Genomic DNA, 6,021 nt, shown 5'->3' with positions numbered 1-6,021 from the left:
ATGGTTTGTTGGAATCAGGATGCAAAGAGACTCAAGAAACCGCATTTCATTGATGTGCCTATTTAGTGTCTTTGAATCAGTCAGTTCCTCCTGCCTCTATTTCAATGGCTTATTTGTTAAAGAAATTGGTCACTTGTCCTATAGAGTTTCCATATTCCAGATTTTGTTGATTCCTTTCTCATGGTGTCATTATTAGTTTCCTGTTCCCCTGTTATTCCTATATTCTGATCTTAAAATCCAGGGTTAAAAGCTCACTCTGATTTAGGTTTGGTTTTTTGGAAATAATATTTCATGGTCAATGGATATTTTCACAGAAGGTCCGTTGATCATGTCTTGATCCATTATTTTGTCAAGGGGTTAAAAAATAATAATATTCTAGTTTTACCCTTCCTTCTTTATTAGAGGAATTCTCCTTGATCTATCACTTGGTTCCTTGGTACAGTTCATACAGGAAAGTCAGGGGAAGTACTCAGTCCTGTTCCACTTTTCAAAAGAAGCTATTCCCTGCATCCTCTAAGCAGACCACGAAGGACTGTTTCCATTGATTTAGGGGCTGGGAAGTTCAGCATCATTATGCACTCATGGGTTTAAACACATTTCTTGTGTTTCAACTAGTCATGGTTTTCATTCTTACTGATGTGCACACTGTTCCATCTTTACCTGGTGGGAAACTCTTTGAGTTGGTCCTTTAGTTCTTTGGTTTTATTCTAGGAGTTTTTCTTAGTCTGCTTGCCTTTGGTGTGACAAGGTGTTCTAAACAATCCTTATACATTTTCTGCTCCAGATCAGGAAATGTTAATTCTTTTTAATGAGAAATTGAATGTAGAGACAGAATGTAGGTGAAAAGGAGGTTCATGGTTATTATATTGGTTATTGTTTCAAGACCTTTTCAGCAGCAAATACTTTTCTTTTTTTAAGGTAAAGTATATCTTATACTTTTTTAAATATTTGATCTTTTAATATTTGCTTTTATAGAATCCCTTTACTTTACATTGATATTAAATATAAGTTCATTGACATTCAAATATACAAGTAACAGGTTTTACTTACTCTTTTGATTTTATATTTGCCTTTCTTTAACACTATAAAAGTATTGCTTTCTAATGAGATTAACATAGTAATTAGCTATATCTATATCTGTTTCTGAGAACAGTTCGAGGTTTTACTTTACAGTTAATTTTGTGTTAGGATATATGCTCCTTATAGATGTCAAGTCAATTTAATAAATTTTAAAGTCATTTGAAATAATACTCTTCTATGACATTATGCTCTTAATTTTTAGGACCTTCTTTTTAAATTATTTTTTATTTATTTTAGTTTTATAATTCTGCAAGGTGCTTACATGGCTCCTCATCAAATCTATCAGATCAAGTAGACTCAGAGAAGTCAAGCTCTTAACCTATTCCCATAGGTAACTGTTTCTGTTTTTTTAATTTATTCTTCTATTCTTTCTTTAATACAATCAAATACATATAAATGCACAGACAACTCCCTGCAAGTATAGAGAAATGCCCCTCGTCCCTTTCAGCAGCTGCATGTATTCCACCATGAGGGGGACCAGCTCCTTGGTCCTCTGCTCACTACCTCCTCACCCAAAACTCCCAGGTTTTTCTGTCACTATAGACCTGTTGTTGCCCTGCTCCCCAATGCTGATATGACCAAGGCAATCAAAGTTATAACAAAATATCTTCATTGGCTTATTGTACCTATCTATGTGGAGCTTTTAGTGCTATTTACATCATCTCATTTAACATTTACAACAGTCATTTGAAGAGAGTACCAAAATAAAGTTTGGAAAACTCAAGTCATACACTGAAGCCCATACAGCCAGTATGTGGTAGGTCTGGGAATGCAAACCTTACATCTCTGAGGCCCAAATCTGCACTTTTATCCTCTCAGCTACACAGAGCCCTGGCTGTGCCTTGTAAAGTTCTGTGTGGCTCTATCCAGCATCACACAGATAAGAAGTAGAAATAGACAGTTAGGTCTATCTGGTGTCCATGACCCATATACAAGAGCTTCTGGAAGGCAAGACCTCAGAGAGAGCAGGTAGGATGGAAGCAAATCTCCTGCCGGGGTTGAGTGCCAGTGTCCCTAAAAATTCAAACCCCAACCTTATTTTCTCCTAGCACCTTGGCCTTAGGTTATTTATTTAATTCATGCCTCAGTTACCTTACCTGTAAATCTACCTCCAAGATGTAGTAAGGATAACAGGAGGAGCCTGAGATACAGTGAGGGTTCAGCAAATGTTCATTGAATCAACTTGAAGAGGAAGCCAATTTTGAGCAGCTCCCAGTAAATAATCTGTAGCAACAGTGGGAGGGCAAAGATGGCCCAGCTTACCCAGCCACATTGACCTAGGCCAGTGGGCTGTTTTCTAGCAAGAGCCGCAAGCAGGGATCCACCCTCCCCCATAAACCCAGACCCTCTGAGCTGGGCACTGGACCCACATTTTCATGCAATAAAAGGGGCCAATCCAGACTTCCTAGTAAGTAAATCTGTGAGAAGGACAAGTCCAGTTGCTCAGCAGGTGAATGGCCCGGTGGGGCTTGAGCTTCAGAAGTACCTTCCTGCAGTGATGCCCCATCCTGCTACCAGCCCTAAGGACAAGTTCCAACACTGAGGTACAGAATCCCCTCGGTTCCCATAACAAATCAGTAGCTAAGGAGGTGCCCTGGCCTGACTCTTGTGTCTCGCCAGAGAGAAGCAAAGAGAACAGGTGGGTGAAAAGGAGGCCAGGTTCCCTGGACTTGGACTAGGAGAGTGGTTAGCTGCGGGGGGCGGGGGGGCGGGTTGCAACAGAGACTATAGGCCAGATAGGGAGGTAGACAAACCCTGGCCTAAATCCTCAATGCCCCCGTTAGCTCTGTGACATCCAGGACCTCTGCAAGCCTTAGTTTCCTCTTCTATAAAGATGGGGCATAAGCAGCCATCACACAAGGGCATTGTGAGGATTTGGTGAAAAAAAACACAGATAGTGCCCAGCACAAAACAGGTACTCAGGCAATATTGGTTCCCTTATCTCATCTTTTCCTAGCTCCCTAACAGGTAGTATTTGTGAGGCTAGAACTAAATGGTGCCAGGCCCAAGATAAAGAGTGTACAGTGTGAGGGTTAATTTACATAAAAGCTCAGGACGGTGCATGGTGCAGACAAAAGGTTTTAGATGTGTTAGCTCACATTATTATTGTTATAATTGAATAATAATAATAATATTATTATTATTATTAAGCTCAGGAAATGCACCAACCTCTTGAAGAAGTTTATGGAAAAGACTTCTAAAGAAGGTTGAGCATTAGTGAAGAAGTCTCCTGAGGCCTCCTAACAAGCAGTCCAGAGAACCATGTCACAAAGTGGAAGAATCAGGTAACGTATCTAATGATATTTGCAGGGATGTAAACTTCAAACACTCAGATCCAGAAATTGGCCTGAAGGACCCATTCTGCATTGTTCTTATTACCAGCTTTTGAACATTTGTAACTAATACAAACACAGAAGAGTAAATTTGCTGCAAAATTAAGTTAGCAAACATCACGAACATCCAGTCAAGAATCAGGCCACTTTCATCCACACGGTAAGGAAGATGGGCAGCTCCCACAACATTCCAGAAATTCTGCTGGAAGTTAGAGCCAATGAAGTCACTGCAAGGATGGGAAGACGTAGCACGCCACCTGAGGACAGCTTTATTTATGCTCTTGCAGAATGTACAATGTTTTTCTGGATGACTAGAGAGTCGGCTCACATAGCCTCTGTGATTCTACATTTAGAATTGTGTCTTCATTCACATTCTTTCCACGCAGCTCACAGCTCCTGGACTGGAAGAGAGTGATCACTTTGCCTGGACCCGTCCCCTGGGAAGATGCCAGCTTGGGCTGATGCAGACCCTGAGCTCCCGGTCTGGAGCTGTGGCTGAGTTCTAGGGCTCTGCTTCCTGCTGGGGTGGTCGGCACCAGTGCTTCCACCATGACCCAACCACACGTGGGTTCCATGGCACAGGGCAGGTGGAGGCACACTGGTGAGATACCAGATTTGGCTGCAGTCAGCTGTGGTCAGGCTAGAGGGATGGCGCCCCAAGCCACACTCTGAGAACTCCTGCTCCCATGACAGACTCTTGCCAGGTCAACTGTGTTTTATTGTTCTCTCCTAACCCTTCCTGCTGACATCATTGACACGACTACTGGTCACTGCCCTGTCTCCTGAATTTTCCTCAGGTCATCCTCATGGTTTTCTTTTCTTCATCAGCCACTTCAAGCAAACACCATCAGCTCCGGCTGCATAGTAAATCTCACCACTTCTAGGATCCTAATCCAGACATGAGGTCATGTTCTCCACCTGTGAAAAATTAAAAGTAAGCTGGGGAAGAAATGTACTGAGGAATGGGAGGAAGCAAGTCAGAAAACCAGGGGCCCTGCTGAACAGGTTTAGCTCATGTTACTGCATGAGCCACAGAGCAAACTCCTCCATAAAACGAGATTTAGTGATGCAGCATTTCCCAAAGTCTGAACAAAATGATTGGTCGAATGCACATAATATATGAACAGGCTATAAATTTGTTGCCATGTGTAATAGGGGAAAAAATTAACTTGAACATCAAATCCATGATTTAGCAGATATTATTGTTCACCATAAAACTTTGTTTATAAAAGTTCTCTTTACATAAAAATAGTAAGCAGGCAATGGTACAAATTGTTGAAGATGTGGCAAAAATCATTAAAAAATAACAGATGACTGACATTTGAGAAGCTTTGTAATATATGAGCATATCAGTATACATGAACTCATTTGAACTTCAACCCCATAGAGCATAGGCAATCTGTCTATCTTAGTGTTGAGTAAAATGAGGCATATAGATATTAAGTGATTTGGCTGGTGTCAAATAGCTAAAAAAAAATGCAAGGGGCCAGGGCTTCAAATCCTACGTTCTGTTTTTTCTTAATGCTGGTTTAGATCTCAAGTTGATTCTTTTCATCTGCCAGGTTGACTAGTGTTAGTTTTGACAAACAAGGGAGGTGGATGGAGTGGGTAAAATCAAGGGGTTTACTTTGGGCCTCCCTCAAACTAATTCTGAGTGTTAATCAGTGAGCATGTGGTCCTAAGTTCTCAGGGCAAAAGGCAAGTTATGAGTCTCCCAGGAGGAAGAGGGGCTAGAAACTTTTGGTGGCTGGGGTCTGATCCCTCCATCTGTGGGGAACAAGCAGCTCTTCTCTGACTCTGTTCTAACTGAGACGCATAAACCCAGGTCCCTGTGACCCTGGCCACCAGCAGGTTCAAAACCAGAGGTGGTGCCTGGCACTGAATTGGGACTTGGGTAGAGGTTGCTGGCCATGAGGAGCCCATGCGGGCAAGAAGGACAGCATGCACATAGACACAGAGAGACAGTGCAATGCAGACTTCCCAGGGCTTTGACTACCACACAGAGTGGGGTATACAGCAGGGACTGGGCACCTTGGGTTTCCCAGGTTATGGGACAAGAGAGTGTGAGAAAGGGCTCCTGGAAAGAAAGAAAAAAAAAAAAAACTTCTCATTTTAAATCCTAGCAATAAGCAGATTTTAACAGGGCCAACTTGGGGAGGGTGATAAGGACACTCAAGAAATGGCATCACGGGAGCAAAGACATGAAGGTTGAAAGATGTCAGGGGGTCTGCAGGCAGCCTGGGGAGCAGATGACCCTAGCCAAGACAGAAAATGACCCCTGGGCCAGCCCCTCCCAGAGTCAGAGAGGGGACCTCTCACCCGGTACAGCAGGACCTGCCCACTGGCCCTTGGACCTCACAAACAGCTGGGACTGCCCTGGCCAGGCTCACAAAACTGGAGCTTACCTTGCCTTGTCCTGATTTTATTTCATATTCTTCTGCAACTCTTACCCTGAAACCCCAGCCTGGCCTTCCCCCAGCCTACAGCTGGGCATGTTATTTTGCTCCAAAAGCACAACAGAGTACGGCTCCTTACTCGAGGAATGCAGCCTGCAGCCCTCTGAGCCGATGATGAAAGGGGCTATTTCTGCGCTGGGACATCAGCAGGC

Source organism: Pteronotus mesoamericanus, unplaced genomic scaffold (genome assembly GCF_021234165.1).
Source record: "Pteronotus mesoamericanus isolate MK-2021 breed Mesoamerican mustached bat unplaced genomic scaffold, CSHL_Meso_final contig_230, whole genome shotgun sequence".
Classification (NCBI taxonomy): Eukaryota; Metazoa; Chordata; class Mammalia; order Chiroptera; family Mormoopidae; genus Pteronotus; species Pteronotus mesoamericanus.
The sequence above is the reverse complement of the archived record's forward strand: the minus strand, read 5'-3'. Positions refer to the sequence as shown.